The sequence below is a fragment of the Pongo pygmaeus genome, chromosome 4 (genome assembly GCF_028885625.2).
Source record: "Pongo pygmaeus isolate AG05252 chromosome 4, NHGRI_mPonPyg2-v2.0_pri, whole genome shotgun sequence".
Lineage (NCBI taxonomy): Eukaryota > Metazoa > Chordata > Mammalia > Primates > Hominidae > Pongo > Pongo pygmaeus.
In genome coordinates, this window is record NC_072377.2 from 125,064,221 (window position 1) to 125,069,828 (window position 5,608).

Sequence of the window (5,608 nt, forward strand, 5' to 3'; positions counted from 1 at the left end):
ATATAACAAAGCTCGGAGACATGTAATCTAATTAAATGGGTACAAAAATGTCTTCCAATGGCCTTTCAAATGATCCCAGTAAATAATAACAAGAGAAAAAGACCATTTTCATATTAATGAAGATGACAATTTTATTCTTTTGTGCTCAGAGAGCTACTTGAAAGAAGGGTTTCTTTGGTGTAACTCTATTACCTTTAAATTAAAATGGACTTCACGATTTTACCTTTGATAGTTGCTAAGAAAGTCATCACCAGGCCTCCTAATGTAATGACATGTAGATATACTTACCTCTTGATTTTTGTCAGTTCCTGAAGAAGAAACTAGCAGTTTGACTTTGGGGACATATTTTCACTCTGTACTTGAAATTTATGTTAATATTTGAGCTGAAGACCTTTTGCTTTTTCTGGCCAGGTTGCTTATTGGTTCAGTGGATAGAAATAGCTCTTACTGATATGTTCCTTCAGCCTGTTTCTTCATTTAACAAAACAGCAAACACACAAGGAATTTTTTTAAGTTGTTCAACTGCCATATCACACCACTATACCTGATCTTTGAAAAGAGACATTTTGGGTTTTCAAGGATCTCCATTCAGAGAAGAATTCTGTGGTTCAAAAGAGAGGGGTCTGAGAAAAAGTAACATTTACTAAGCAACCATTGTATGCGATGTTGGGTATTTTACATATGCTACTTTAATTCTCATAACAACTCTTGTCAAATAAAAATTGCATAGGACAGGTTAAACAGACAAGAAAGATTTTATTCAAACGGTTTCTAGAGAAGTTAAGATTAGTTCAATAAGGGAGAAAGATTGAACTCAACTTCGTGGAGACAAAAGGCAAGCCGTTTTTGCCACTGCTGTAAGCTATTGTGGGAAGGAGGTTGGTCAATGTGGTTAGGCCATCTATGTTTGCTAATTACCACTTATCAAAGTTAAGCTCTTACCCTCTGATAGACACTGGGATATAGGGACATTATACATAGGGACACTATCTTTTTTTATGATTACATTTCAAAGGAATGGTTCCCAGATTGAGAAGATCTTCCTAGGTTGTAAAACTGGAAAGAGGCTGGGAGAAAATTTACATCTCAAAGGAGCAAGGGAAATCTACAATTGAAGGGTTTCTAAACTAAATGCTCTAAGAAAAGGGATGTCAGAGGCTTGCAGTCTTATTTAACATTTAGAAGGGCTTAGGGGACTATGAAGGCCATCTTACTTACCATTAAAGTTACTTACTAAGAGCCTGAGGCTTGGAGGTGTTACTTTTGCTTGCTCTAGTCTCCCAGCTATTACATGATGGAGTAGAGACATGACCATAATTCTGATATGTTCCAAAGCTTGTGATTTTACCAATAGACTTCAGGCTTACAAAAGTCCTCCATGGGAGGAGAATGCTGGCCCATATAGGAGGGATTGTCAGAGAATGGGTCCCAAAGCTCTTCTAGATAATTTTGGAAAAATAAACTTCTCTCTAAAGAAGTTCTGTTCATTTAAAACTATTGTAAGCCACATGTTCTATGGCTTTCAACAACTGGAATATTTCACCGACTTAAAAACAGATGACATTTTAAGGCAGGAAGAGCCATATAATCTGCCTGACTGTTATGTTCCGTATTTTTAATAACGGCTTCTTACAGACAGCACATGAGTCTCTAGGATATTTATGACATAGCTCTAGGAAATTTCCATTTACCCTCTTAAATGAAAATTTGGGTCTGCACTACTCAAGAGTTAAGACACTATTTTTGATAGGGGAAGAAGAAAAGAACAAGTAAAGACAATTATTTCAATTGTTAGTAAAGATAATTTCTTTTATTAAAACCTTAAGGGAAATACCGTATGAAAAAGTTGCCAGGGGCTCTTAAGGGGCAATTCTCTTGCATGTGAGAATGAGGCTTGTCAGCTGGGAAAACATCCTGGGGCCAGATCCAGGTGGTGGGCTATAAACCAGTGGCCTGGTGAGACAGAAGTCTTCATCTCAATTAGTTACTGTTTGGTTTTTAGCTTCTAAGAATGAAAAAGTATAATTTTCTCTGTACAGGATCAGTGTACATGAAAAGATAAATATTTTCATTGTAATAATTTGTCTTGATTTTTAATGTAACAAATGATAACCATCTAATTTGTCAGTATTTCTGATGACAGCGAAAACGCCATTCTCATCCCAGTTCAATCTCCTAGATTTAGTAGTCTTCAGGGTTGTATATTTGCCTTGGGAATTCCCAGTCATGTATTTACTATAAAGTAGTCAATGTTGTTCATTACTCCTTGCTCTTTATCTTATGTTACATGAAAGACAAAAAGTTCCTCTTTGTGGTAATGAATTTATCAAAAACTTTAAAAGTTAAATCAAATGTTCTAGTTATGGCTAGCAGTCATTTATCTCAACTTTTCAATAGAGTGGTGATTAGTTGCTTTTATCCTCTTTTTATAATAGCAGTAATGAGCTCCTGGTTGAATTTTAATTGTCAGGAAATGATTTCCTTAGGATATCTTGCATGAAATTCTCTCAAAACGTCTTCACTTGAATATGTGAATGTTCCAGTAAACCTCAGACAGGAAAAGCTAAAAATTTTATTAATGTTGAGGAAATAAAAGGGAAAGTATAAAGGAGACACTTGTAATTTTATGAAGTAAGTGTACAAAGCGATTTTCAAATTCTGTAAACATTAAAGAAAGTTATTTGTGGATTAAGCATTTCAGTTTCAGAACCCAATCCTACCAAAGGAGACCAGAATTAAACTAAGTTTACATGCACAACTTAAATTTTTTTAAGAGTTTGTGGAAATAGCAGAGTAAAAGGAGGTTCCTGAGCATTATCAAATGCATTTAGTTTAAATTAGCACTTGGTTATAGTGGAATCCCTGGGCCATTCTTAATTGATCATCTACAAATGATGCAAAAACTTTCAGGAAGTCTCTGCGGGAAAGAACTTTATTGTTTGTTCAAAATATCCTCTGAATTTATCTTTACTCTTTGGCACATTTTTTTTTTTTTTTTTTTTTTGAGACAGTCTTGCTCTGTGGTCCAGGCTGGAGTGCAGTGGCACAATCTCTGCTCACTGCAAGCTCCACCTCCTGGGTTCATGCCGTTTTCCTGCCTCAGCCTCCTGAGTAGCTGGGACTACAGGTGCCCGCCACCACGCTCGGCTAATTTTTTGTATTTTTAGTAGACACGGGGTTTCACCGTGTTAGCCAGGATGGTCTCGATCTCCTGACCTCGTGATCCACCTGCCTGGGCCTCCCAAAGTGCTAGGATTACAGGTGTGAGCCACCACACCTGGCCTCAATTAAGCTTCTTAATTTTATTTTGCATTGTTATTTTTTAAAAATGATTATATGGATACACATTAGTTGTTTATATTTATGGGGTACATGTGACATTTTGATACAAGCTTACAATATGAGATGATCAAATCAAGTAATTGTGATGCTCATCATCTCAAATATTTATCATTTCTTTATGTTGTGACCATTCTAATATACATTGAATTATTGTTAACTATAGTCTCCTCTTAGGCTACCAAACACTAGATCTTATTCTTTTTATCTAGCTATATTTTTGTACCTGTTAACCAAACCCTCTTCCTCCCTGCTCTTTATTACCCTTCCCAGCCTCTGGTAACCACCATTTTACTCTCTACCTTCACAGGATCAGGTGTTTTTCAGCTCACATATGAGTGAGAACACGGGATAGTTGTCTTTCTGTGCGTGATTTATTTCACTTTACATAATAATCTCCAGTTTCACTCATGTTGCTGTAAATGACAGGATTTCATTCTTTTTATTGCTCAATAATATTCTATTGTGTTTAAATATCACATTTTCTTTATCAATTTATCCATGATGGGCGCTTAGGTTGATTCCATATCTTGGATATTGTGAACTGCAATAAACAGGAGGGTAGATATGTCTTCAATATATTGATTTCCTATCTTTTGGATATATAACCACCAGTGAGATTGCTAGATCATGTGGTAGTTCTATTTTTAGTTTTTTGAGGCTTCTCTATACTATTTTTCATGGTGGCTGTACTAATTTACATTCCTACCAACAGTGTATGAGCTTTCCCCTTTTTCCATATCCTTGCCAGCATTTGTTATTTTCTGTCTTTTTGATAAAAGCCATTTTGACTTGGATGAAATGATATATTTTTATCATGTGAATTTCGCTGATGACTTTGCATTTCTCTGATAATTAGTGATGTTTAGCATCATAGTTCCAGTGGTACAATTAGCTGGTGCACAGTACATACAAGGCTTTTTAAAAAAATTATCATTTTAGTGGGAGGAAAGGGGAGGATCTCAAAGTTGTTGTTGGTTACTGAAAATCTCATAGGCTCTAGGTACTCTTCCCAAAGTATCCAGTGGAAAAAACGTACTCATCATGGGGGCATGTGACCAGCAGGAAAGTTTATAGACCTTCTAAAAGGATTAAAATTAGAAATATTTTTTAAAAATTTTAGCCAGCTTATCTGAACTACCACATGCATGGTAGCTCACTGACCTCACTGCAAGTTACACTCTAGTCTGTTAGTATTACAGATGTCTCTATAGAACTTACTGCTGCAGTATTAGTTTTCTATTGCTGCTGTAACAAGTATGACAAGATTAGTGGCTTAAAAAGACACAAATGTACTATTATTTTTTTTTTAAATTCAGTCCCACAGTGATTGTTAAAAATTGCCAAAGTCGAATATCAGACTTCAAGTCATCATGGTGAGATATTGAGGAAAGTTTTCAGTTAGCAAGAATCATACCTTGGATAAACCTCAGTGGGTTTAATACTGCCTCTTTGAGAAGTTTGTATTATCTTATAATTCTTATACCCAGAAGTCTAGAATGGGTTTCACTGGACTAAAATCAAAGAGTTGGTAGGGCTCTGGTCCTTTGTGGAGAATCCACTCCTTTTTTTTTCCCCATCAGCTTCTAACGGTAGCCTGCATTCCTTGGCCTGTGGTCCATTCCTCCATTTTCAAAGCCAGCAAAAGACTGGTTAAGTGTTTCTCACATTGCACCACTCTGACTCTGGGTCTTCTGCCTTCCTCTTCAACATTTAAAATTCTCTTGTTATATTGGTCTCACTGGATAATGCGAAAAATTTTTTCCCATCTCAAGGTTAGTAGATTAGCAACTTTTATTTCATCTGCAATTTTAATTCCCCTTTGCCATATAACAGCATATTCATGGAATATGGGGATTAGAATGTGGGCATCTTTGGAGAGCCATCATTGTGCCTAACACAACTACAGTTATTTAACTTATACTTTACTTGATTTTTTCTGTTTTCTCTCACCAGAATATAGACTCAGTGTAGAGTAGTAATCATGTCTGTCTCTTTCATTTTCTGGTGATTAACTATTGGTTGGATGAAGACTGAATAAAGGAATGAAAACAATATGAGGTATCTAATGTGCTGTTTGCCATGATTTTAGCTTGCCAAATTAATACTACTACCCCATGTTGATTAAGTTAAGAACTATTTGAGATTTACCCAAAGGTTCAGCAGAAGGATATTAATCAGTATATCACTTTATTACTCATAAAACTTAGATATGCGATCTGGGCCATATAGTCCTATAGATACATCTCTCTTGGATTGGACCCACTTG

The 5,608-nt window shown here is 35.8% G+C and overlaps 1 non-coding gene across 1 annotated transcript; it reads right to left on the reverse strand.

Moving 5' to 3' along the window:
* Nucleotides 1-4,660: 4,660 nt before the first annotated feature.
* On the reverse strand, nt 4,661-4,801 carry LOC129037776 (U4 spliceosomal RNA). Its single transcript, XR_008502988.1, has one exon. It is a non-coding gene; the product is annotated as a U4 spliceosomal RNA (small nuclear RNA).
* Between the last annotated feature and the right edge of the window lie 807 nt (nt 4,802-5,608).